The following is a 23,146-nucleotide window of genomic DNA, read 5'->3' on the forward strand; positions in this document are numbered from 1 at the left end:
GAGATTGCAGTGAGCTGAGATCGCGCCACTGCACTCCAGCCTGGGCAACAAGAGTGAAACTCCATATCAAAAAAAAAAAAAAAGAACAGACTCAGGTACATAACTTAGAGTTTACTTGCATGCCACTCTACGGACTCACTTAAGTGACTCTGGGCTCATTCTCATTCAGCAAAATGGATCAGGACTGGTGCATACTCATGGCTTCTGGTTCTTCTTTACCTCCACTTAACTTGGCACGGTGCAGTACACATGGCAGGGGCTTCATAAAGCTCCCTGAATTACAAGCTCACTGAAACTCATACTGCAACAACTTATATTAAAGCGCTGAAACCTTGCAAGTCTCCTACTAAGAAAGCCTCTCAGGGATTACCAGTTTCCAATGAAAAATCTCCTTAGGCTGATCTAGTCTTAACTCCTCACCCTGCCCAATAATCAAGTAAAAAGAAATACAATATAATGATAAGTATTATTGACATGGTTAGACATTTCCTAGTCAGTGACATGAGCCTTGAACACATTATAATCTCTGTTATTCTCCTTTTCCCTCAAATTAAAATGGGGATTAAACTCGCCTTGTGGTTCTAAAAGTTAGAGACTCTTTATGCAAAGGACTTTAATATAATTACTGGCACAAATTAGGTCTTCAAAAAAAATTGGTAGCTTTGGGGAAAGAATGAGCCACCTTAGCACCCCACACACAAGAACGCTCTTTTTCAGATGGACTGATAGCACTCGTGTTTTGTTCTTGCTTGACACCACCAGCTGCATAATCATAAGTAAACCATTCCATCTGTCTAGCCTTCAATTTTTTTATTAAGTAAAAATAAAGGTTGTGGGCTAGAGCTCTGATATTCCTCCTACCTCCATTTTCTTTTTCTTTTTTTTTTTTTAAGATGGAGTTTTGCTCTTATTGCCCAGGCTGGAGTGTAATGGCATGATCTCAGCTCACTGCAACCTCCACCTCCCGGGTTCAAGCGATTCTCCTGCCTCAGCCTCCCAAGTAGCTGGGATTACAGGCATCCATCACCACGCCTGTCTAATTTTTGTATTTTTAGTACAGACGAGGTTTCACCATCTTGGCCAGACTGGTCTTGAACTCCTGACCTCGTGATCCACTAAGTGCTGGGATTACAGGCGTGAGCCACCATGCCCGGCTGCCTCCAATTTTTTATGCCTGTTATTACAGGGTTTCATTTAAAAGAAGTCCTCAAGTAGGGAATCTTGGTTTCTCTAAGCCTGGGTTTTGCACAATTTTTTTTGAGATCAAAAGAACGTTTAAAAATTGTTTGGAAAATGAGATGGTACCCTACTCTAAGACTTTGCACCCCAGGCGGAGTGTCATATAAGCAAATAATAACATTACAGGATGAATTCTACACACATAAGTATATGTATAGACTTTTTCAGACCACAGAAGAGCAAAGAGCTCTCTCAGCCTGGAGAAGTTAAGGAGCGTTTCAACAAGGAGACATCTGAGCTGGGATTTCAAGGATGGAGGTCAGGAAAAAACACTGCAACTGAGCAAAGCATGTGCAGAGTCCCAAAGGTAGGTGACAGCATGACATATTCAAGGATTTGAAAGAAGAGAGCATTGAAGCTACAATATAAGCAATAAGAAGAGGAGTGTAAAATAAAATGGGACAGACAGGAAAAGGCCAAATCAACAGGGCCATGGAAAGGGTTTTGGTCTTTATCCTAAAAGCTACTAAAAGTCACCGAAGAGTTTTAAGCCAAAAGAAGATATGACCAAGTTTGAATTTAAATAAAAAGACTCTGACTAGAAAGGGAAAAGAAAGGATGTAAAAAGACAATTAGGGGACATTGCAATTGCCAGGTGAAAGAGGATCATGGTTTGGTGGTAGCAGTGGGGATGGGAAGAAGTGGCTGATCACAGAGTCCCCAAGGAGGTAAAGAGAAGAGAATCTGTAGATTGATTGGATAGGAGAGTAAGGGAGAAGGAGATACTAAGAACGGATTCTAAGTGTTTGCCAAGAACAACTGGCTGGATGGCCTGGTCCTTGAGGGTACACTTACAGTGACCAGAGTTAAGTCTTACTATACTGACATTTATGTGGAAATCAAACCAGAGCTGTCGAGCAGGCAGTAGGCTATATGGGTCTGGGACTCTGAGGCATCTGTGCTGAGAATGTGGAAATAAGAATCATCAGAGAGTACTTAACTGAAGCCATGGTTATGTATAAGATCACCTGTAGAAAAGCATAGAAGAAGAGAAAGGGGCCTACGAAAGCCTTGAGAATGCCAACAGTAAAGAAGGATGAATCACAAGTGGCTGAGAATAAGAGGTTGGAAGAGAAACAGGAAATCTTTTCTCAGATATTGACAAATTATCTTTCATCGGCTCTGCTTTAAGTAAGAAAAACTGAATAAGGAGACAAACTTCCATAGCCAAAGGGAAAGATAGAAATGAAAAGGCTCAAATATTCCATGCATGCAATGATCAATACTTGTATTACCAAGAATTGCCTCTATTAAAATTCTTACTTGCTACAGATTATACTATTCATTTACAAACCTCCTACCATGTTTCCCTTTAGATGAAGTACACTTACCTACCAAGTGACTCTGAGCTTGACCATATGATCATCAATGTGAGCAAATATGATACACACCATGGCCAAGCAGAGACTTTAAATACACTAACATGGATTGGCTCCAGTCCTCTTGAGTTTCTGCCCTCCACCATAAGAACAGCATGTTCCTTCAACCAGGGTCTTGCAATAAAAAGATACAAAGAGCAGAACCCAATCCAGCAAAGTCCAGCAAGGCCCTCATGCAACATAAGCAATACATAAACGAATGTGATTTTTTTTAAATTTTATAGAGTCGAGGTCTCATTCTGTTGCCCAGGCTGGAATGCAGTAACCCAGTCATGGTTCACTGCAGCCTTGAACTCCTGGGGTCAAGTGATCCTCTTGTCTCAGACTTCTAAGTAACTGAGACTATAGGTGTGTGCCACCATGCCCAGCTATTTTTTCTTAATTTTTTTAGAGATAGGGGTCTCACTGTGTTGCCTAGGCTGGTCTCAAAATCCTGGCTTCCCGCAATTCTCCCACCTTGGCCTCCCAAAGTGCTGGGATTATAGGCATGAGCCACCACACCTGGCCTGAATGTCATTTTTAGCAGCTGAACTTTTGGGGCTGTTTGTTACTGCAGCAAATGCTGACTAATATACTTGCCACAGTGAGATATCTTTGACACTAAAGCTACTTATTTTAAACTCCAATCCAAAGAAGAAATAGTACTATTTGTCTAGATTGTATTATATACCTGGCACTAATAAGTGGTTTATAGACATTATCTCATCTTAATACTCATGACAATTATTTTCACCATTTTACAGGCTCAAATAAGTTAAATACATTTGTCAGGATCACAAAGCTAGCAAATAAATAATGGAAATGGAACAAAAATTCATCTAACTGATTCCAAAGCCCATGCATTCTCTATATTGCCATATTAATGAATCTCCTAGAAATCAAAACCTAAGTCTCCCACATGGGAAACAAGACATGTTAATACATTGACAGTTGTGCTACTGTTGAGCAAGCCAAGAACAACCAGCAGGAGAATATTTACAGCTCCGGATCCGAAGCTCATATTGCCACAAGCTCCACCTTCCTCTCACAAATATCACAGCTGAGAACATGGGAGCTTTTTGGCTTGAAATTTGGTGAAATGTGGTGCTCAAGTCAGGTCACATTAAAACATTGGCAACAAAGGTTTCATTTTTATCTCAATCTCTATAGCCAGGTGACTTTTTGTAATAGCTCACTATGATCACCCCTTATGAATTCAGCTTGCACCTGATCCTTAGTAATAGGAGTCATCACTACCTTTCTGAATCTTGAGGCAAAGTTAAAACTTTAACATGTTAAGGAACAAGGAGAAGCAAGATATAGTGATCACTTACCAGTGTCCATTTGTCCATTGAGGACTTACATGTCCTGCTTGGAATTTAGGGCTGCCTTGCAGATCCCCTTATGAGACATTGTGGGGTCAGCAGGTGTGATGAGAAATAGTGAAAAAGCATAAGCTTTGAAGTCAAACAAATCTGGATTTAAATCCTGCTCTGCCTCTTACCCACTTTGTGATCCCAGGAACTCGACTTTATTTCTCTGAACATCAGTTTTCTTGGTATAAAATTCGGGTGATAGTAGCTAATTCAATTAGCTGTGTGGATATAAAATGAACTGGAATATTCTCTTCTTCTCTACTGTGGATCATCAGCTTCTGTCTTGGGCTCTAAGGAGACTCTTTGGCCAGGACTAGGGCCCTAAGATCTCCTCTCAAGTTCTTCCCCTCCCCTTTAATGGCATGCACAATGCTGTATAATCATCATCACGGGCACCAACAAGGTCAGGCAGCAAATTGTGAACACCCACTCTATCCCAACATTTTTCTAACTCTAATGCTTATAACACTGAAGCAAAACAAATTGCATTACATTCATTTTAGAGGTCAGCAAACTGAGAGGTTAAGTGGCTTGCCACAGCTCAGACCCGGTCCTCCTGACCCCCAGACCCACGCCTTTCCTACTTGGCACACCGCCCCCTACTCTTAGCTGCTCAGCCAGTTATCTCTCTCCATTGCTTTCAATGAGACCTCTGAAGAAAAAACAAGTGTCCCTGGCAGGACCACACAAACTCACAAGAAGGTACTGATTGTCAGACTTGCACACCAAAAATTAAGTCATTGCTCAGAAAAATTAAAGGAAACCTATATTAAGGGAGAAACATTTCATCCATGTACCAGAAGCTCAATATTGTTAAGGTACCAATAATTCCCCCAAATTGATCTATAATAAAATCCCCAGCAGGTTTTTTTTTATTTCTTTTGCAGAAATTGAAAAGTTGATTCTAATATTTACACGGAAATACAAAGGACTCAGAGTAGCCAAAACAATTTGGAAATAAATAGAGAGTTGGAAGACTTATAATTAATTGCAAAACGTATTATAAAGCTACAGTGATCAACACAGTGTAGTACTGACTATAAAGATAAACATATAAATCATTGGAATAAAATTGAGAGTCCAGAAATAATCCCTTATATTTATGGTGAATTGATTTTCAACAAAGGCACCAAGACAATTCAAAAGGCAAAGGATAATCTTTGCAAAAAATGGTATTGGAACAAATGGATATCTACATGCAAAAAGATTAATGTACACCCCCTGCTCCCACCATATAGAAAAATTAACTCAAAATTAATCACATACTTAAATGTGAGAGCTAAAGCTATAAAAGTTTTAGAAGAAAATCTAAAATCCCCTAAAGTCTAGGAGAAAGTCTTCTTGATCTTGGGTAGGCAAATATTTCTTAGATAGGACACTAAAAGTATGACTCAAAAAGGGAAAAAAAAAATCACATGTGGACTTCATCAAACTTAATCACTTTGAGCTTCAAAAGACACCATTAAGAAAATGAAAGAACAAGCCAGTAAGAAAATATTTGCAAATCATGTATCTAAAAACATACTTACCCAGAATTTGTAAAAAAAAAAAAAAAAAAAAAACTCTTACAACTAAATAATAAAAAATGATAAAATAATAAAAAAACTCTTACAACTAAATAAGACAAGAAACCAATCTGAAAATGAATAAAAGATTTGAAGAGATATTTAGAGGAGATATATGAATGACAAATAATCCCATGAAATAATGCCAACATTATTGATTATTAAGGAAATGCAACTTAAAACCAGAAGATACCACCGTACACCCATTAGAATCAGAAAGCAGACAATAATAAGAGTTGGTGAGGATGCAGAGAAGTTGGAAACTGTATGCATTATGGTGAGAATACAAAATACTATGGCCACTTTGGGAAACAATTTGGCTGTTTCTGAAATACAAATTTACCATACAACCTAGTGAGTTCACCCCTAGCTATTTATCCAAGAGAAATCACAGCATATGTCCACACAAAAACTTGTACACAATGTTCATAGCAGCATTATTTACAATAGCGAAAAAGTAGAAATAATCCAAATGCCCACCAACTGTCGAATAAATAAAATGTGACATATCCACACAATGAACAATTCAGGGAAAAAAATATGATACATGCTACAACATGAATGGCCTCAGGAATATTAAAGAAGCCAGACACAAAATACTACATATTGTATGATTTTATTTATATGAAACATGCAATAACAACAGAACTATAGAAACAGAATGCAGATTCCTGGTTGCCTGGATCTGGGGCTGGAAGCAGGAACTAACTGCAAATAGGTAAAAGGGATTTCTGGGGGATGATGGAAATATTCTAAAACTGGATTGTGGTAATGGTTGTACAACTCTGCAGATTTATGAAACCTCATTGAATTGTTCACTTAAAATAGATGAAGTTTATGGTATGCAAATTATACCTCAATAAATCTGTTTTTTAAAAGGTCTTAATGACTCCTTTGCAAAATATCAAAAACAAGGCAAAGGAGGCAGCCCGATAAATCTCCTTTCCAGCCTTTCTCCTTTGTGTCCTCTGACGCAAAGATCTGCTTTGTGTCCTCTAGGACACCTGAGTTCCTATCGCTCCACAGTAAGAACTGTCTCCCCCAGCAGCCTACAGCAGCTGTGCTGGACTTCTCTGCCTAGAGACTTAGCAGCCCCAATTCAGGCTTCTGGCAGCAAAGCTCACCTTGCAGAAATACTATAAGAGTTATAAATACTTTAGGTCCTTAGAGAGCTCTGTCAGTTCTCTGCTATGGCACTAGTGACCTAGGGCAAGGAAACTTCTATTCCTAGGTATAGTGAGTGTCAGTGAGCAAGGCTGCAAGGCATTCTGGCATCATAACCTCTTTAATGGCATGGTTTGGCCCCTTAAGACATCCATGCTGTATTAAAAGCTAATTCCTACAAGCTAATTGCTGCCAACACCCCAGAAAAATAGACTGGATGCAGATAATTCAAACCAAAGTCCATTTATCAGGCATAGGGGTTGGGGAACCTGACTTCAGAACAGGGAAAGGTTCTTAACCTCGGCTGCATAATTAAACTATCTGGTAAGCTTTTTTAAAAAATACTATATCAGGTATAGTATTTTCTAGTAAGTCTTAATCACCACAGAGATTTGGATTTAACTGGCCCATGTGGCTTAATATCTGTGTTGTTTTTAAGTTCCTCAGGCAATTCTCCTGCTCATCCAGGGCTGCAAATCACCAGCTTTAGGAGACGGGTTTCTTCCACCTATTCTCTACCAGTGACTCACTCAAAGCCTAAAATGCACTACTCCTTAAATAAGGACTTTCCTCCCCATCTAGTAAGAGCAACAGGATAAAGATGGCTGAATGTCAGACAACAGGATGTTGCCATTTGCAGTGTAGATGCTGCCAATTTATCTCCATTTATCCCAAATGACTTTATGTTGAGTATATTGATTTATATGTCCTTAATCCTGACACCTGAAAGAAGGGCTAATACTAATAACATAACTGATAGTGGAGAGGCCAAAAGAAAAAAAAATTAGTCTTTATTTTCAGTACTCAAGGACTTTTCTCCACAATAGGGAGAAAGAATAAAATTAATTAGCATTCAGTACAGTAGTAACACATTAAATATTAAAGGAAATAAGCAAGCATGAACCTCAGACATCAGCAATCATGAGAATTTGGGACAGAGTTCCTTGCTGGCTTGAGTGGACAGGAAAAACTTTGTGGAGGGGGCACAGTTCTATCTGGGCCTTATAGGACCAATAGAATGTGAATTGGGAAAGTGAAGGAACAAAAACAAATCAGCCAATAACAATCATTGCAATAGCCATTTACTATACTCCAGGTATTCTCTCATTTCAAGCATCCTTTTCTTTAAACCACATAACCACATTATGATCCTCATTTTACAGATTAGAAAATGGGGGATTAGAGAGCTTTAAAAAATTGCTGGAGCTTGCAGTGAGCTGAGATCCGGCCACTGCACTCCAGCCTGGGCGGCAGAGCGAGACTCCGTCTCAAAAAAAAAAAAAAAATTGCCATGGTGGCTCATGCCTGTAATCCCAGCTACTTGGCAGGCTGAGGCAGGAGAATCTCTTGAACCAGGGAGTCAGAGGTTGTGATGAGCTGAGATTACGTCACTGCACTCCAGCCTGGGTGACAGAGAAAGACTGTCAAAAAAAAAAAAAATTGCCCAAGTTCACAGTCAGCAAGCAGAATTCAAACCCATGGAACCTGACTTCAGAATTCAGGTAGACAGGCCAAGGCAGAAAGACAGACAGGAATCTCCTGTTTGTGTGATGGTGTGCAAAGATTCCAGCCTGCTAAGAAGGTTGGATTCTTGTCACTAAAAGCCCAGAAGAGAAGAGAAAACTGCCTAACTAGGACAAGGTCGGATCATCCATACAGCTCTACCCAGATATTAAGCCAACTGCAATAAGGAGAGCTGAATCAAAAGTGAACCAAAAAGGGATTTCCTTTTTTAGAAACACAAGATGATAAAAGCATCAAATAGGTGAGCACGACTAGGAAAGAACAGGTCCGGAGGTTCCCAAGGGGTGAAGTTTCACCAGAGGCTGTGAAAACGCTGAGAGCTGAGACTGGAAAAGAGTCACCAGGCATGAGTGTCTGTTCCACCCATCAAGGACTCTCCAGGATGATGTGAAGGGCAGAAGAGCTAGAAAAGGCAGAGGCTGTGTGGAGGACATTCACAGGAAGTCCACAGGACAGCACAGAATATTGAGGCATGAATAGTAGTTGTGAGTGATTTCCTCAAGTCATTGGAACCAACTGACAGAAGCTTTATTTTGACTTTTCCCAATACTGCAATCTGAGAACAAGCAAAACACCAAGAAAGAAATAAAGGCAAAAAGAAGGAAGGGAAAAAGAGAGGAAAGGAGGAAGGGAAGAAGGGAGAGAGCGCAAGGCAGGAGAGAAGAAAGGGAGGGAGGGAGAACCAAATTCATATAAGAAATTCATTAAGAGCGATGTTAAGTGTGAACCATGTACCATCTGCAACAGTCACCCTAAGGTGCTTCATATAACAAGACAGACCCTCTGAAGCAGGGCTTGGGAATCTGAACTGTTACCAGTCCCTCAGAGGATGCTTAGGCACTCTGAAGTCAGAGGCCCACTAGTCTGGACACTGCCTAAGGCCAGTCCATGTGCTCACACCCCTGCATTTGCTGCTACATCTCCAGCTATCAAACTTTACCTGACAATCTCACGTTCAGAAGAGTGGTCCTTAAGTGAGACAAAGTCCCAAGTCATCAGATAAAGATGAACTTATGTTCATAATTTGTCGTGGGCTTTGGAGTGAGGCAGACTCCAATGGAAAGCCCAGTTCTCCTTCTTCCTAGCAGAGACTTTAGGGAAATTGCTTAAACCCACTGGATGTCAGGGTCCTCATCTGTAAAATCCTCACAGGAAGGTTGGGCGGGTGATCAGGTAGGAACAATGTCTCAGCTGCCTGTTATTTGCTGACTTTTGAGAAGGGACATCTTACTCAGGCACAGTCACATGTGCCTGCAGCCCTAGCTACTTGGGAGGCCAAGGGAGGAGGATAGCTTGAGTCCACGAGTTCAAGGCTACAGTGTGCTATAACTGTGCCTATGAATAGCCACTGCTTAGGCAACATAGTGAAACCCCATCTCTAAAAGAAAAAAAAAAAAAAAAAAGATCAGACATCTTAAAAAGATTCTTCAAATCCTAACCCTAGACACTAGACATTGAATGCCTCTCCTAGCCTCCACTAATGGACGAAAAATGCCCTTAAGTGTTTCATCTATTTCATCTTACTCATTCCTCAGAACATTCTGCTGACATCAACAGCCTCCAGGCCTTTACACATGCATGTCTTTCTTTATGAAATACACACACACACATGCACACACATCTCTACACCTTGCTTATTCTATAAATCCATATTCATCCTTCAACTTCTTGCTCAAGGATCACTTCTATTTTAAAATTTCCCAGACACCACAGCGTGCCCCAACTTACCCATTCTCACTGCAGTGACTGCTCCCGGAACCTGAGCAAACCACAAGTCTGATCCTGCCGCATTATGATGACTGATCTTCTGGTTTCTCCCCAACAACCATGGGTTCCCCAAAAGGCAATACTTTGTAACCCTAGCACTTACTATCATGCCTAATGTCTAACAAGTACACACAATTTGTTGAGTTAATATATTCCACATGTAGCTTCTTCTCTGAGAAAACATCAAATGGCAGATGACACTGATGCAGCAGGCAGGCCCTGGGATGGGGAACCACGGTGGCTTCCCTGCAGGTTTCCGCAGTGGCATTCGGGGCCGGGTCGCTGCCCTGGACCAGGCCCTGCCGAGGCCACGGAGCTCGCAGAGGCAAGGCCGAGGATAAGGTGTGGATGCCTATCACCAAACTGGGCTGCCTGGTCAAGGACATGAAGATCAAGTCCCTGGAGGAGATCTATCTCTTCTCCTTGCCCATCAAGGAATCTGAGATCATTGACTTTTTCCTGGGGGACCTCTCTCAAGGAGGAGGTTTTGAAGATTATGCCGGTGCAGAAGCAGACCCGCTCCGGCCCAGCGCACCAGGTTCAAGGAGTTTGTTGCCATCGCTGACTACAATGGTCATGTAGGTCTGGGTGTTAAGTGCTCCAAGGAGGTGGCCACTGCCATCCACAGGATCATCATCCTGGCCAAGCTCTCCATTGTCCCTGTGCGCAGAGGCTACTAGGGGAACAAGATCCGCAAGCCCTACACCGTCCCTTGCAAGGCGACAATCCGCTGCGGCTCTGTCCTGGTGCGCCTCATCCGCGCGCCCAGGGGCACTGGTATCGTCTTGGCGCCTATGCCCAAGAAGCTGCTCATGATGGCTGGTATCGATGACTGCTACACCTCAGCCAGGGGCTGCACTGCCACCCTGAGCAACTTCGCCAAGGCCACCTTTGATGCCTTCTCTAAGACCTACAGCTACCGGACTCCCGACCTCTGGAAGGCGGCTGTATTCACCAAGTCTCCCTAGCAAGAATTCCCTGACCGGCCAGGCGCGGTGGCTCAAGCCTGTAATCCCAGCACTTTGGGAGGCCGAGACGGGCGGATCACAAGGTCAGGAGATCGAGACCATCCTGACCATCCTGGCTAACATGTTGAAACCCCGTCTCTACTAAAAATACAAAAAACTAGCCGGGCGAAGTGGCGGGCGCCTGTAGTTCCAGCTACTGGGGAAGCTGAGGCAGGAGAATGGCAAACCGGGGAGGCGGAGCTTGCAGTGAGCTGAGATCGGGCCACTGCACTCTAGCCTGGGCGACAGAGCCAGACTCCGTCTCAAAAAAAAAAGAATTCCCTGACCACCTCGCCAAGACCCACACCAGAGTCTCACCAGAGTCTCTGTGCAGAGGACCCAGGCTCCAGCTGTGGCTACAACATAGGGTTTTTATACAAGAAAAAGAAAGTGAATTAAACCTGTAAAGTGTGTGTGTGTGTGTGTGTGTGTGTGTGTGTGTGTGTGTGTGTGTATTCCACCTATAAAATATAAAATTATGACACTGATTTTTAAAGTGTTATATAACTTACTCATACGGTTGTTTTCAAAAGCCAGTTTAAGCCAGAGGGGAAAACAAAATAATCACACTAGTTTGGTCTTCCTTTTTAATCTGAATCAGAATTACTTGGCTTTATCCCCTACCTAATTCATTCGATTTGGCTCTGAATTGTAGAATTCGCCTCATAAGTGGAAGATTTGCCACCATCAAGAATATTAAGAAGACTCCCTCTGACTTCAGAGGCAATTCAAGTCAGTGCAATGAACAGTAAGCTAAGTACTGAAATTCTACAAAAAGAATCCTTCCAAAAACACAGCCTCTCTGATGGAACCAGAGCTCTCCTCCAAAGGTGCTAATTTCTTGTTTGGCTGACAGGCTCTGCCCCAGACCGTCTCTTGGTGTGTGTGTTTTTATCATAATTCTAACACAAAGAGTAAGAGCCCCATTTCTAACCACAGGTGCTACCCAAGCTTACCTCGCTGCCCCAAGCCAGAAGTTCCCCCTTTATGGCTCACTGCCCATGCCCTTCCCCAGGCCTGAGTTTACCTTTACATTCAAGCCATCAATGTTCATTTCTCAAAATTCTACTCAATTAATAGCTACCATTTACTGAGTGGCTCTATGTGCCAGATACTCTATTAGAGGTTTTATAGACACTCTAGAATCTTAAATCCCAAAAAACCTATGATCAAGTATTATAAGTATCCTCATACACAAGTAACTGAGCAAGTGATGGAACCAGGTGTGACTCCAAAGCTCATGTTAATTGTGGAGGTATACATCTTCCACTGGCTCATTAAATATTCACTTAATACTCTATGGACATAGTGTTACTATCTCATTTTACAGATGAGGAAACCAAAGTATAGCAAGGTCATAAGGCTTCTCAGACTAGTTCCAAATTATTTAAGCCCCTCCAGTTACTCATATCTCTTTAGGTCTGTGCTGGCAACTGTCTTGCCAACATAGACAAAATTGCAGTCAACCAGGAAGAGGCCAGGCTGAGAGGTGAAGACAGATGGACCCTTGAGACACAATCAAGCCTTACTGATATATCTATAGTCTTCTCAGTCACATGAGAATTAAATTGCCATTTTTACTTTAGTTTGACTTGGCTATAGTCTGAGTGTTTATGTTGAAATCCTAATCTTTAAGGTGATGGTATTAGGAGGTAAGACCTTTGGAGAGGTGAATAGGTCATGGGATGGAGCCCTCATTAATAGGATTAGTGCCTTTTTAAAAGAGGTCTGATCTGCCATGTGAAGACACAACAAATAGGTGCTATCTGTGAACCACAAAACAAGCCCTTACTGGACACCAATCTGCCATCACCTTGATCTTGGACTTCCCAGCTTCCATAACAGGGAGAAATAAATTTCTGTTGTTTATAAGCCACCTGGTCTATGGTATTTTGTTATAGCAGTTTCGATTAAAATAACTTCACTTTTTAACTGTTGCTTACAACCCAAAGAGGCCTATTTAAGAAAAAAATGAACACCTGCAAGGTGAAACAATAAAATAATGTGGATGACTTTTTAAAAACTCACATACCAAGGTTTGTTCATCCAAATGACAGCAGTTCCTTTCAAAGTAGCTATCTGAAGGAAAATGAAGTTGCAAGTAAGTAGGCAACCAGAGGAAATGCTATGAAAAAATGCCCCCAAGTTGTGGTATTGATCAAGCACTGGCCAGTATTTTGGAATGAATAATGTACTTGATTTTGCAAGCCTAGTTACTTCGTGTTGTCATAGGGAGTAGCTCAAGGGACAGAAAGAAAAGTACTTGCTTCCACTCCTATTCAAACTACAGGCTCTTGATCTGTCAGTCCATTCTGAACATTGGTATAAAATTAATGAATAATCAGCTTCTTTTCCCTGAACTAATAGCCTGAAGCTTGCAGATAAAGTATCAAATCTCAACAAAATCAAACATAAAGTCCCCAGATGTTCAGATAAGTCATATGCCAGGATCTACCTTTGGCCCCAGATTCTCCTTTCCCAGCTTTGACTCAGTTGAGACTCAGTGGCTTCTCTCCTGGGACAAGATCAACGGTTCAGCCAAGGCAGCACATTTCTATACCCAGTTCATGACCCATGGCCACCGCTGCTGTCCAGACTATTATACAGTGGAATCAAGTCACAAGACCATGCTTACCACAAGCTTTGAAATACGAGAATATGAGGAAACAAAAAAAAAAAAAAACCCTCCCTTTAGAGCTGTGCTGTTTCTCTTCCTACGAATAAAAGAATATTCATGGTCATTACCCAATTACAGAAGGATCAGATTAGCACCAAGAAGAATTTCCTAAGTATAAGAAGAAAAGAACCTGTGAAGTGATGAGTCTCACAATGCAAACCTGAGACTTTAACTCAGGCCTGAGTGTGGCCTCCAACAACAGAGCTGGGCAAGAAGAGAGAAACTTCTCCTTTGCTTATTCCTCAGAGGTCTCTCCGGCATGTTGAGTTTGTGTTCAATACATTGTTGACCTCTCTTTCCCTGCCTAAGTGCACGTGAGAAAGTGAAAACTTGGATTAACATATTACATGTTAATGAGCCCATGTAACACACATAAAGCTGGACCAGTTGCAGAGAAGTATTAAATCTAAAGAAAGAACAAGTTAGCCTTCAAAGAGATCTGAAAAGCAACTGAAATTGTCACTGCAATTTCTTTAAAAGGCACCAAGGGAGCATTCCTTTCATAATAAAAATAAAACTTCTCAAGACCCTCTTTCTCCATCCTCTTCCTACTCTCTCGTGAGAACAGACGTGCTACCAACTTCATGTCTCACACTCCCCCAAACACCCAAAAACTAGCTCTCAAATCTCAGCCTTCATTTGCTGTCATCCCCTTCCTGTTTCCCTTTCTGGAATATTCTTCTCTCCCTCCAGTACCTCTCTGCCCTAACCAATGTAGCTCAATCCTTCAATTCTCCCTTCTCATTATCAGATACCACATAACAAAAGCAGCTGCCCATCCAAGAAACCTACTTTCTTTTAGAAGGCAGGAGGAATGGAAAGATTCTGAATGTGCATATGTTAATTTTTTTGTCTTTGTCACATTTGCTCACCAAGATAAGGACTTAAATATATGGAAAGAGGCTGAGATCTGAAGTCAGATGACCTGGATTGTCTCAGTCACTGCGTGTGACTTTGAGGCAATTAAGCTAAGCTTTCTGGCCTCTGTTCCTTTATATGTAAGACGAGGTCACAGTATTGCCTTATTTACAAGGGTATGGTGATGATTAAACGAAAAAACATGTTTTGCCGTAAGAATAACCACAAAGTGCTTTATGTACATGATTTCCAATCCCACTGGCTTTAATTCTTTACATTGCTTAGAATATTATATATACATCATTCAATGTCATTATAGAAAGTTTAATCAGCTACTTGGAGATACAGTTTGTTAGGTTTGTCACTCTTCACAATCTTGACTAAAGTCTTAAAGGTTGGTTACCTTTACCTGTGCAGTGAGTCACCTGATTCTACCAACCCATTTTGGCATACTCCATAAATTGGAATCCAGAGTCTTTAGACAATCAATTATAAATTTAAATTCCTAATTCTCAACTCCAGACTTTATATAAAATGTCTAAACTCCAGGCGCCATATAAAATTTATAAAATTTCTGACCATAGCACAAAAGGTGTTTCTGACTTGAGCCCCCCTTTTAAAAAGAGAGTCCCATCTAATTTCTTATTCTATAAATCAAGACCTCTGTCACCTTCAAGTTTCTAATGAACAGCAGGTAAAGGCATCAGACATAGGTTAAAAGAGGACAGGAAATAAATGGGGCCAAATTAGAAGGGAAAAGCATGTAGAACTCAAAACCAAAGAAACAAAGAATTAAGGAAAAGCACTAGAGTGCTTACACAAAAATACCAAAACCATTCCTTCTGAAATAGAATATGAAAAAATTGTGAGCACATGTGAATTTACTGATTTGCAGTGAAAATGATTCCAAATCAATCCCTTTAGATTCCATGTAGGAAGGTGTAATTGTGAATAAGTCGAGATTGGGTAAAAGCGAGTATAAGGAGAGCGAGGATGAAAGCACAAAGTGATATTCAAGCTAACAGAGGGTGGCACCCATAGCTAGGACCTTCTTAATCTTTGAGCTTGTCATTTGGGATAGGGATAGCTATGGCCCAGTCATGAAAAAAAATAAGACAGCCCCTGCAGCACCTGCTCAAGAAATGCAGCAGATGGTAGATATCTTTTCCTCCCCTCCCCCAGAATAGGCTGTGCTTCGCCTTTTGATGAAGATGTGGCATTTACCTTGGTTCACAACTGCCTACTGGCTAACCCATCACTGAGTAGAGGGGAAAAGATAGACAAGAAAGGCTGGGTATAAGCATCTGGGAAGGATATGCTATCTTCATTAAAGAAGATGAAGAGAAATTAAATTTGTTGTTGATTATCTGTCTGGCATAGAAACTAGCAAACAGAGCAATTCAATGGTCTGTTTTTAGCCCAAAGGATCAATTTAGCTCTGCCCAAGTAGGTAAGAGGCTAAGAACGCCAACTGTCCGTGTGCTCAAATTATAAAATTTAAATTTGACATTGAAACCTAAATAAACACAATGCCATAAGACATTTTCCACTGATGTTTCCCTTGAGTTCCACTGCATTTTGCTTAACAAGCAGCTCATCCACATGTGGCTAGAGAAGAAAATACCTCAAAGGCCAGAGAAGGCCAAAGAGACCCATGCAGGATAGAAGGCTCAACCATGGAAACTCCATACTCCAGATTGAATTTCACAAGCAGGACAGACAGGCACCACAAAACTGGGTCCAGTGTCCTGGCTATGGCTTCTAATTCCCTAATCTGGTTCTATCTGTGAGTCAAGGGAAAATCTAGAAATAGTATACAGTCACCAAACATGAAGACATTTCCAAGAGATCCAGGATTCCATTCCAAAGAAAAGCACCTTTTCCTTTCACCTTGCTATCTACCCACCTTCAAAGGCACATTCTAAACATTGCCTCTGCAGTGGGTGGCAACATTAAACATTTCAAAAATAACCAAACTGGATGTTGTGATACTCCAGAGAACTGCAGATTTTTCCCCAAATAAGAAAATGTAGCTCCTTAGCGCATATCTGAGGAACCAAATATCTGCTTAAACCCTTCTGCCACAGACACTGACACTACCAAAAATGAACTTTTCTTAAACATTAACTATAGGTCTTTACCATCTTTCTGAGATGTCAGGGCACTAGAAAGTCTCTGTCTAAAGAGAAAATTAAGAAAGAAATAGCCCACTGTCACAGCCTGACAGTGACACCAACCATCCATTGAAATGCTCTCTTTGCCAGATCTGTCCATTCATTTGATAAATAAATATTCAATAAAAACACCCACATATAGAACACCTACGTAGCAAGCAAAGTGAGGATAAAAAAGTAGCTTAAAAATAGACCTTGCCTTCAAAAACTAAGACATATATAACCCTCCCCAACCCCCCAAAAAACAAGGTAGAAAGCATTAATTGCCCTAAGAGGGGTATAAAGTGCCACACTCATGAGAGTTCAGAGAGGCTGAAATTATTTCTGACGGAAAGAGTCTAGAAAAATTTCACAGAGGAAAATAGTATTTGAGATGACCTTTGAAGGGTAGGCAGGATTTGAACCTGAAAGATGAAAGCAAAGTGCATCCAGGTGGAAAGGATGTTCTAAGCAATGAATCTAAGGAAGCAAACACAGGAAACAACACATTTGTTTCAGTCTGGCTGGAAAATAGGCTGCAAGGCACGTAATTTGGGGAGGGGGGTAGAAAAATAAGTGAGAGCCATTTTATAGATGGCTTTCAATAGGAATTTGGAATTTACACCATAAACAAGAGCCACTGAAGGTTTCTGAGCTGGGGAGTGGCGTGGCAAGGATGAGGCTTCAGAAGGATTAATTGGGCAAGGCAGATTAGAGGAGAATGTGAGCAGAGGCAAGAAGACTAATCAGGATAGAAATACAATGGTGTGGGTATAAAGCAAAGAACTGTGGTGTCAGAGAAGGCATGGAGAGGACGAGGTAGATGAGAGAAACATTGCCAGGTTAGGGTCAACATGATTTGCTCATTGGTGCTCATGTGGAAGAAGGACATGAAAGATCATCCTGATGGGTATATTCTGGATGTCTGAAAAGATAATAATATTATCAACAGAAAAGGAACTCAGAAAGTGAAGATGCCTGTAGAAATCCCAAATGCTTCTGTTTGGTCATCCACTGGAAATGTGGGCCTGGTGCCAGGAAGTCACAGAAGTATCTTTAGAAGAGCAAAGATACTGTTCAGTCCCAGTTACTTTATCTCTGTGATGTTTGCCATTGTTGACCCTCTCCTCCTTGAAATTTTCCTCTTGGGTTTCTAAACAGTATCCATTCCTCATTTTCCTCTTCCCTCTATGGCAACGCTTTCCATCTCCATGAGCTCTTCTTCTCCTATTTGTCCCACAAATGGTTGTATTCTCCAGAGCTGCAGCCTCAGTCATTTACTGTTCTCATTATACATCCTGTCCCTGAAGTCTCACCTATACCTGTTGCTGCAGTTACCACTTCCATGTGGATGGCTCCTGGAGAAAGCAATGGCTAAGAATGCAGATGCTAGTATCAGCCTTGGTTCACATTCCAGCTCTATCTCTGGCTGGCCATGTGACTTTGGACAAGTCATGTACCTTGATCTTCCTCATCTGTAAAATGTGGTTGTGGAATTGTTAAGAGGATTTAACATGAGGATTAAAACGAAATCTGGTACGCTGGAAGTCCTCAGTAAATGGTAATTATTATTGAATAAAATCTGTAACTGGAAATCTAGATCTCTCTCTCTCGATAGCCAGTTCTATAGAGTCAGTTGTCACCTGGGCAGGATCCCTCAAAGTCCTGAAGTAAACTCATTGTCTTTCTCACCTCCCACAACCCTGCCCCTCTGTATTCCCAACATTCATTCTATCATCCAAATTAGAAGCCTGGGAATCATCCCACATTTGTCCCACTCCTTTACCCCCACATCCATCTGTCATCAAATCCTATAAGACACAATGCCAAACTACTAAACATGGCATGAAAGCCTCATCATTATCTCACTCCTGCTTTTTGTCCAAACTCATTTCCCACTACTCTCCCATTCCCCAATGCACTCATACCCTGTGGCTCTGCTTAATATCAACGTACTTGCCGTTCCTCACAAATATCGAGCCACCTAATATGAAGGTCTTTGCACATTTCTTTCGAATAGCCTTCTTCCAACTTCCCATACCCAATTCAGATAATTATAATCTGCCTTTAAAGACAGCTTGTGTCACCTCCCTGTCAAGGCTTTCTTGACTACCAGTGGGCAGGTAGGTGGCCTCTCTATTTCTATAACAAAGTGTATTTCCCTATCGTGGTACTTACCACATTAGAATTATTGATTTGCTTATCTCTCTTCTCCAGTAAATTATAAGGACTTACAAGTAAGGACTGTGCTTCATTCATTGTTCAACTCTCCTTCCTCTGCCCTCCCTCTAGCACAATACATAGCACATGGAAGGTACTTAATTTTTTTTTTTTTTTTTTTTTTTTTTTTTTTTTTTTTTTTTGAGACAGAGCTTCGCTCTTGTTGCCCAGGCTGGAGTACGGTCACGTGATCTCAGCTCACCACAACCTCTACCTCCCAGGTTCAAGCGATTCTTCTGCCTCAGCCTCCTGAGTAGCTGGGATTACAGGCACGCACTACCAGGCCTGGCTAATTTTTTTTTTTTTTTTTTGTATTTTTAGTGGAGATGGGTTTCTCCGTGTTGGCCAGGCTGGTCTCAAACTCCCGACCTCAGGTGATCCGCCCGCCTCAGCCTCCCGAAGTGCTGGGATTATAGGCGTGAGCCACCACGCCCAGCATTTTTTTTTCTTTTTTTTTTTTTTTTTTTTTTTTTGAGACAAGTTCTTGCTCTGTCACCCAGGCTGGAGTGCAGTGGTGTGATCACAGCTCACTGCAGCCTTGACTTCTTGGGCTCAAGTGATCCTCCCACCTCAACTTCCCAAATTACTGAAATTATAGGCTTGAGCCACCTCACATGGCTAGGTTTTTTGTTTGTTTGTTTCTGGTTTTTGAGACAGGGTCTCACTCTGTGACCCAGGCTGGAGTGCAGTGGTGCAATCTCAGCTCACTGCAGCCTTGACCTTCCAGGCTCAAGCAGTCCTCCCACCTCAGCCTCCGTAGTAGCTAGTACTACAGGTTCTCACCACCATGCCTGGCTAATTTTATATTTTCTAGAGACACGGTCTCACTGTGTTGCCCGGGCTGGTCTTGAATTCCTAGACTCAAACAATCGTCCTGCCTCAGCCTCCCAAAGTGCTGGGATTACAGATGTGAGCCACTGTGCCTGGCCAATTTTTTTTGTTGTTGTTGTTGTTATTTTTAGTAGAGACAGGGTTTCTCCATGTTGGCCAGGCTGGTCTCGAACTCCTGACCTCAGGTGATTCACCCACGTCGGCCTCCCAAAGTGCTGGGATTACAAGTGTGAGCCACGGCGTCCAGCCCAATTTTTTTAATATATAAATAAACGACTGAATACAGACAAACCAAGATAATCCTAGTGGTTTCCTGCTCTCTTTTTTGTTAGCATGATTAGTCATAGAATTCATGTAGCTTGACTTCAGAAGTTTTTCTGGTTTAGTCCATCCTCTGGAATAATAACTAATAGTTTCTATCCTATTTTCTAAGATACATGTCTTTTAAAGCTAATGGGATTTTTGAACACAATCTCCTGCTGGGGTGTTAAATAAAATAAACCAAAGCTTTGTTTTGTCTTTGGTGTCTTTCCTGCATTCTCCAAATGTTCTCTAGTTAATCACTTGATCCACACCAAATAAGTCAAATGAACTCACCTGATGAAATGCAAAGGAAAGTCTGTAAGAACTTTAAGTTTGCAAATATAATTAGACTCTCTTTAATTCAAATAGTTGAATAATGCGATTCCCTAAGATTGCCATTCAGAATACCAACTCTCATTGTACTGAGGGGAGAGAAGACGCATAGAAACTCCAGGTAACAAAATATTTAGAAACACAGAACTTTTTTTTTCAAATGTATTCAATTTAAAGATGACACATCTTACTAGGGGGGATGAGAGCAACAAAACCACTCCCGGTTATTACAGTGAACCTGCCAGAAGACCAGTCTTTGATGCCTATCAGCAGTCTCTGTCTATAGAAGCTGTTCCAGCTTTCATCCAGCCTTCTGGGTCCACTTCTCCACTCTCATTCCTCACATCTTGACCCCTGGGGATCTCCTACTGGAAAGTGTTCTTTCCTGCCATTACCCTCCTAGGCCCCTATCAGGGACCCAGCCCCAGTGGGGCTTACTAGGCACCTTGACATGGCAGTCTGGTGCCCTAGACTTTTTCTCTTTTAATTGAGGCAGAGTCTCACTATGTTGCCCAGGTTGGTCTCCAATTCCTGTGCTCAAGCATTCTTCCTGCCTCAGCCTCCTGAGTAGCTGGGATTACAAGCCACGTACCACCGCACCCAGCCAGTTACCCTAGACTTTTTGAGGAAAAGAAAAAGTTTTCCAGGTTAGGAAAATGAACCATAGATAATTACAACTGTAGCACCAAAAAGGAAACTAGCTGACAGACCAGCAGCTCAGAGATCAGTGACTTAGACAATGCTGCCACCTATCGATCAAAAATAGAAATACTGCTGGTCTTTTCACCAAATTTAGAGCGACTTAATGGAACATTTCATACGGATTTGGAATAGGTGGTCACTGAATTGTTATTACCATCATTACTGGTGCTTCAGAAAAAAAGTTTTTTATAGTCATAACACAATCACAACTAAATCCTATGAGCAGAGGCTGCGGCAGAAACTGAGGATGTAGAGTAGGAAGGTAGAGTAGTGAATGTGAAGGAGTAAGTACTCTAGTACTTTTCCTTAATTCTGGGAATGTGGAGTAGGAAATCAGTTCAAATCCTGAAAGAGGGAATAGAGGAAGTAAAGGCTGAGAAAAGCGCCCTTATTAGAAAAACAGATGGAGTAAGAGGAAGATAACAGCACCAGGAGATTGAGCATCTCCCATACACCACACACTGACTCAATGAGGTACATGCACATAAGGAATCTAATTTAATCCCCACTAAAACTCTGCAAGACTGGCATTTTTGTCTCCATTATTGGGCCCCTATTATTAGCGTGTAGCCAAAAAGGCTGCAGATTTGCATAAGCTCACAGCTCAGACCCAGCAGGGCTGGTTTGGACTCAGGTCTATCTGCCCTGTCACAAAAATCCATTCTCATTCTAACAGGCCAAAACCACCTATTCTCACTTTTCAAATATTTTAAGGCAAATATTGAGTACATAAGATTGTTCCGATTACAATCTCCTGCTGGGGTGTTAAATAAAGGAAACCAAAGCTTTAGGGGATGCCTGTGCTGGGAGATGTGGTGCCATGGATTCTCTTGATCCAGTAGGGGCTCTTTTTTTCCTTTCTCCTTCCTGCCCCTAAAATCTCTCCCCTCTAAAATCCTCTGCCTAACTATAGATACAGTGCAGTAGCAGTTCAACAGCCACTATCTACATGTGGCCATTGGTACTTGAAATTAGGCTAGTCTAAACTGATACGCACTGTACATGTAAAATGCACACTGGATTTCTGGGACTTCATATAAAAATTTTAAAATCCCATTAATTATTTTTATATTGATTACACAGTGACATGACACTATTTTGGCTATATCCAGTTAAATAAAGTATGTCATTAAAATTAATTTCATCTGTTTTTATTTTTAACGGGACTACTAGAAAATTTTAAATTACATGTCTGGATGGCACTGTATTTCAACTGGATAGCGCTGGTTTAAAGACATGCAAACATGACTTTGTAAAGAAAGGCATTTCATACATTAATTAGTATAAGATCACAGACATGAAACCAAAATCTATTTCCTGCTCAGTTGATAGGCAGAAAACTGCCATCTAAGGTTCAATTAAGACAACTATAATTATTAACCGGGAGCTTCTCATCATGAGCAAACTAATGAGGCCTGATTTTCTCTGGTTATATGCCTTATGAGTGACTGATTTGTTCACTAATTATCCCAAAGATTTTTATCCTGCAGATTACATTAATAATAGTGTGATTTATATACTAGAAGAATATGCCCTATCAGGCTCAACAATAACTTCACATTTCTTATATTAGAGAAAGCTGAGCTATTACTATTCCCCTCAGAAGCATGTTCCTAAGACACTGCAGAATCTTCTCACCCCTACCTAGTTCAATGTCTTTAAAGCAGATGGAAATGTCATTGTGAGCTAAAGGCTAGTCACATCGTAGGATTAAACCAATTCACCTTGAAGGCTTATTTTCAGGCTAACCAGGGGTCCTTACATGTTTTTCTTATCAAAAACAACTCTGGAAAAATGGACTTAGAGAAATCTACAGGTCAATGGACTCCTAAAGACAAGATACAGTCAAAGTTTCTAACCAGGAATTAAAAGATCAGGCTTACTCCCTAGGTTGACAAACTATTGGTCCAAACCATATGGAGTTGCTCCTTCTACAGAGCCCTCAGCACAGTGGTACCTGAGACTAGACTTCATGAGCAAGGTTCTTGGGCAGGCAAAGCGCATCCTGGGATGGCAGAAGACATTCTGCCTGTCCAAGAATTTCAAAGAGCCTCCATCTGCCCTTTGGA

The 23,146-nt window shown here is 41.3% G+C and overlaps 1 pseudogene; it reads left to right on the forward strand.

Annotated features, from left to right (window-relative positions):
- The first annotated feature begins 10,187 nt into the window (after nt 1–10,187).
- LOC111539239 lies at nt 10,188–11,407 on the forward strand (annotated as a pseudogene).
- The last annotated feature ends 11,739 nt before the right edge of the window (nt 11,408–23,146 follow it).

Source organism: Piliocolobus tephrosceles, chromosome 1, assembly GCF_002776525.5.
Source record: "Piliocolobus tephrosceles isolate RC106 chromosome 1, ASM277652v3, whole genome shotgun sequence".
Taxonomy (NCBI): domain Eukaryota; kingdom Metazoa; phylum Chordata; class Mammalia; order Primates; family Cercopithecidae; genus Piliocolobus; species Piliocolobus tephrosceles.